Source organism: Bison bison, unplaced genomic scaffold (assembly GCF_000754665.1).
Source record: "Bison bison bison isolate TAMUID 2011002044 unplaced genomic scaffold, Bison_UMD1.0 scf7180017864384, whole genome shotgun sequence".
Lineage (NCBI taxonomy): Eukaryota > Metazoa > Chordata > Mammalia > Artiodactyla > Bovidae > Bison > Bison bison.
Window position 1 is genome coordinate 863,949 of NW_011494956.1, and position 6,000 is coordinate 869,948.

A 6,000-nucleotide genomic window follows, 5' to 3' on the forward strand; every position below is an offset into this window, starting at 1 on the left:
GGCCTTCCCTGGTGGTCCAGTGGTTAAAACTCCAAGCTCCCACGGCAGGGGGCAAGGGTTTGATGCCTGGTTGGAGAACTAGGAGCCCACACATTGCATGGGGCAGCCAAAAAAATCAAAAAATAAATAAAGCTTATGAGTTGTACTAGTGAAAAAGCAGGTTACAAATTTATATTTGCAGTATAAGTATAACTATCTAAAACAAACAAAACCAAACAATCAAAATATAGGATTAAAAACTGAATCTAGCTGGATTTACACAGAAATGTCAGCTGTGGTTGATTTGGGTCACAGGTGACCCTTCCTACTCTTCTATATTTTTCATGTTTTTTAATTACTTTTTACTATTCAAATACTATTTAAAAAACATATTTTTACTGTAAAAATTTTGCTATTTTCCCAAACTTTAAAGGAATATGCTTTTTCCAAATGTGTTCCAACCCTGACTATCTGTAAACATCACAGAATAACACTTGAGTCAATGTTCAGTGGGGAGAGTAGTGAGACAGATTAGCCAAAAAAAAAGTTGTACATAAACTTATACACTCTAACTAGGCCTTGGCCTTATTTTCTCACTCCTGGTGGTGACTATGGTGGGCTACAAGAGGTAGACTTAAATGAATGAGCAGTTGAGGACACGCTCAGTGGTTTAGAGAAAGTGATGACTGACTAGTTGATACCTGTGTCATGGGAAGTTACCACTACTGTATTTTTTTTTTTTTAATTTTTTAAGAAGTAAAACACTTATGGGCTTTCTACCTATACTTGATATAACCTCCTGGAGGACAGCAGTCATGTCTTATATTTTCCCATCATCCATAGGGCCTAGCACAAAGTGGGCATAGGAGATACTTAACGTTTCACAGTCATGCCAGGCTCTTCTGCTCTCTGTGGCTGCTCCCCTGAGTATCTGTCTGCATCATAGGCCTACTGGGCCTTACCACTTCTGTCACTTCCCCATTGCCTTTCTCCATTGACACTGTCAATGTTGCTCTACCAGCACCTACTCTATGCCAAAGCTGTGCAACAGTAACTAGCAGTCTGGAGAATGGCTCTTTCCTTGGTGCCTGTTCTACCTCTTGTTCATTGTTCAGTCACCCAGTCATGTCTGACTCTTTGAGACACCATGGAAATAGCTATAGCTCAACCTATAGCTTCTTTTAAAGAAGGTGCCCTGTCCACAGCCTTTGCTGAAGCTAGTGAGCATCCTAAAGCAAGGCTTGTTGGATACCACATGATCCCCATGCCTGGGACCTAACTAACAGAACTGGGACCAGCACCCAAGTCATAGGCAACCTACTGTTACTCTAGTGGCTGATGATTTAGACTAAAGGCAAACACTGTCCAAATGAGATTGGTGGTTATTTTTCCTTGAAAATTTGAATTGCAAAACCAAAAATGAAGCAATGCAGACAATGCCATCAGGAAAATAATTAAAGATGAGGAAGGAAGTCAACATCAGAGAGCTTCTCTGATTACTTTATCATGCCCACAAGCTCGTCATATCCAGCAGTCTTGTTTTTCAGGTCTCTGAAAGACTCCTCTTAGAAGTGAACTTCTAGCAGGTCAGCACCACCAGATTTGTCAGTAAGACTCTCTCAGTCATGTTTAGATTCAGTATGGTACCACACATTGAGCGGACAGTGAGTTGATGTCAGCTGAATGACTTCCTAATATTCCCAATTGGGAATATTCTCTAACAACAAGAAAGAAGAAAGAAAGTAGAAAGTGTTTGTTGCTCAGTCGTGTCCAACCCTTTGCGACCCATGGACTGTAGCCCACCAGGTTCCTCTGTCCATGGGATTTTCCAGGCAAGAATACTGGAGTGGATTGCCATTTCCTCCTCTAGGAGATCTTCCCAACCCAGGGATCAAACCCATATCTCCTGTGTCTCCTGCATTGCAGGCAGATTCTTTACCCACTGAGCCATCAGGTAATCCACAAGAAGGGCACAGTCAGTACAGTATTCTATCAGTAAACCAAATATTAACCAGCCATCCAAATTTTTTTTTTTTATATTTAAAGAGTATATGCTAGGAATTCCCTAGTGGTCCAGTGGCTAGGACTCCACAGTTTCACTGCCTAGCCCGAGTTCAACCCCTGGTCAGAGAACTAAGATCCCACAAGCCAGGCAGTATGGCCAAAAACAAGTATATGCTGATGATGCAATTTTAAGTAAAACATCTGTATACAAATCTCTCTATGCAGTTTGAACCCAAATTTTCAAATCACCATGTAACTACATGTGGACATGTACAAACATTCAGACACATAGAAAAAATACTTAAATGTTAATAATTAATAATTATCACCTAATGACAAGAATATGGGTTGTATTTCTTTTCTTCATATTGCTCATTACTTGAAGAATTAGAAAAAATAAATGTCATTTAAAAAACAACTGTCCTCTAATCCTTTCTGAAAAATCCATTTGAGGACCTTAAAATAGGAAAGAACTGGACATGAAACTGTGTATGATAACCTTTTCCTTACACTTTTAAGAAGGGACCTATTTCATTTTTTAAGTCTCAGGTTGAGTATTGCCAATTAATCCTAATGGGGAATGACTTCTATTTTGTTCATTTATGCTCTTATATTTATTATCTCTCTCTTATTTTCCTTGCTTCTTTCTCATTGTACTTTCTCTGACTTAAATTGAAAGCCTAGTTTATTAATTTTTAATTTTTCTTCTTTTTTTAAGCATGTAAGCATGTAAGTGGTCCCAGGACTTCCCTGATGATCCAGTGGTTAGGAATTCACCTGCCAAAGCAGAGGAAATGGATTCAGTTCCTGGTCCAGGAAGATTTTGTGAGGCAACTAAGCCCATGTGCCCCAGTTATTGAGCCTGTATGCTACAACTACTGGAGCCCACATGCTTTAGAGCCCGTGGTCTGCAACGAGAGGCCACTGCAGTGAAAAACCTGCATACTGCAACTAGAGAGTAAGCTCTACTCGCCACAACTAGAGAAAGCCTGTGTACAGTAACAAAGACCCAGCACAGCCAAAAATAAGTTAAAAAAAAAAAAGACTATAGTGGTCTCCTCTTATCTGCAGGAGATACACTCCAAGGCTGCCACTGGATGCCTGACACCATGGGTAATACTGAACCCTATACATCCTAACTTTTTTTCCTGCACCTATAAACCAACGATAGTTTAATTCACAAATTACACACAGTAAAAAATAAATAAATAAATAACAGCAATACCTAATAATAAAGTAGAACAATTATAACCACATATTGTAATAAAAGTTTGTGAATGTGATCTCTCTCAAAATACCTTACTGAAGTGTACTTACCTTTCTACTGCTGCTGCTTATGAGACAATAAAATGACCACGTGATGCGATAAGGTGAATGATGAAGGGATTGTGACTTAGAGTTAGGCTACTACTAATCTTCTGACAGAGGATCATCTGTTTCCAGTTATCTGGATCATTGAGCCATGATAATATCAATAATGATCAGATGTGGGGAGTGGATGATGTCAATGGTTGGGGATCTCGAGCAGAACAGAGTAGGACCACGTAAGATTTCATCACACTGCTCAGAAGGCATGCAATTTAAAGCATATTTAATTAAATCTTTGAATTTTCCATTTAATATTTTCAGACCTCAGTTTAAAATGCAGAAGGTGAAACCATGGGCAAGGGTGGGACTAGTTTATTCATTTTTATTTAAGTACGACTTTGGCTGCATCTCACAAGCTTTGAAATGTTGTCTTTAACTTGTTATTAAGTTATAAATATTTTCTAATATTCTTTATAATTTCTTGCTCAAGCTATGAATGTACTTTAAAATTCCCAAATATATGAGTTTTTGTTATCTTTTGAGATTTCCACTTTATATGTATTTTGATCATAGAATGTGGCATATATGATTCTGATACTATGAACATTTTAAGGCTTGTTTTCTGGCTGAAATTTATAAGTGTTCTAATGTACTTAAATATTTTGTCTTCTTTAAAAACTGGGTATAGGATTCTATAAGTGTCCATCAGGTAAGCTGCTAATTTTGTTGTTCATATATTCAATATCTTTCCTTTTGTTTTCTTGATCTAGAGTTTCTATGAGGATTTAAATGAGTATTATATGTGTGTGTGTGTGTAGTAACTTTATCTATTATATATGTATGTTTATAGTATACAACATATGATATATTTATATATAAAACTATATCATATATATATATATATATAAATAATGGTGTCTGACACATGGATGAGATTGACAAGTGGCCTAAACATCGTGGTTTAAAGATGTACTCTGGAGTGAGATAGCTCAGATTCAAATCTGGGCTCTGCCTTATTTGCTGGGTGACCCTGGTCAAGTTTACTTAACCTCTCTGTGTGTCAGGTTCTGAATCTGTAAAACAGGAATAATAATAGAGTTGTTGCAAAGACTGAGTTAGTACATATAAAGCTCTTAGAACCATGGTGACTTAAACCTGAATCCAAGTGCAGTTAGAGAAGACTTGAAATTGTTGGACTTGGAAATGCCACAAAAACAGCAGAAGGGACAAAGAGTAGAAGGAAGTCATGTTAGAGAGTCATACGAACAGCACAGGGTGCAGGGTTTGGGGAGAGAATGCAGGTAAAGGTAAGAGAAGGTATTGCTAGGCTAGACAGAGTGCAGGAGAGACCAGCTTTTCTTGCCCGCTCTGAGACTGTGAACATAAGAGCCATCGTACTCAGGTTCCTAAAACCCTAGCCTCTGGCCAATACACTTCCATCTCACTGAAAAACTGTAAGTTTAGTTCAGTTGCTCAGTCATGTCTGACTCTTTGTGACCCAAGGGACCGAAGCATGCCAAGGCTTCCCTGTCCATCACCAACTCTCAGAGCTTGCTCGAACTCAAATCCATTGAGTTGGCAATGCCAACCATCTCATCTTCTGTCGTCCCCTTCTTCTCCTGCCTTCAATCTTTCCCAGCATCAGCATCTTTTCCAATGAGTCAGTTCTCATTAGGTGGCCAAAGTATTGGAGTTTCAGCTTCAGCATGAGTCTGTCCAATAAATATTCAGGACTGATTTCCTTTAGGATAGACTGGTTTGATCTCCTTGCAGTCCAAGGGACTCTCAAGAGTTTTCTCCAACACCATAGTTCAAAAGCATCGATTCTTTGGTGCTCAGCTTTCTTTATGGTCCAACTCTCACATCCAAACATGTGATAGCTTATGGTGAACAATGTCAGATTTGTGATCTCCAAAGAAGAAGATTTAGCTTTGGTACAAGGGACCAGGCTTGATCACTCAAGAGCTTTTGTGTAGCAGGGTTTTCTTAAAGTGAAAAAGGGACAGAATTAACTTCTGACATAGACATCAGAAGGGGGATAGAGAGTGCCCCTCTGCTAGTCTTTAGCCAGATGTTTTCTATCTGTTAGAAAGCTATTAATCAGATAAGAGAGATACCTCAAGGCTGATGGAGTTTCACCAGGCCCTTCTCCTACAATATCCATTTTTGAGATAGGATGGCATGAGGTTTGTCATCCCCCAGCCATAAAACAGTTGATATGAATACTGTTGTTGAGCTATTATCAGCCCAAGGTTTGAGAAAAGTTAAGTTCTGGTGGAACCAGGTGTTATTATGGTTCCACAGAACCAAGAATTTTAAGAGAAACACAGAAAACACAGAATTTTAAGAGACACTTGCAGCCTATTTCCTCCATTTTGGAGACCCTTGGCCTTCCTGCCCGTTACCCACCTCATGTGACTACTAGAAAAACCATAGCTTTAACTAGACAGAATTTTGTTGGCAAAGTAATGTCTCAGCTCTTTAATATGATGTCTAGATTGGTCATAGCTTTTCTTCCAAGGAGCAAGCATCTTTTAATTTCATGGCTGCAGTCACCATCTGCAGTGATTTTGGAGCTCAAGAAAATTAAGTCTGTTACTGTTTCCCCTGTTTCCCCATCTATTTGCCATGAGTGATGGGACCAGATGCCAAATCTTAGTTTTCTAAATGTTGAGTTTTAAGCCAGCCTTTTCACTCTCCTCTTTCACT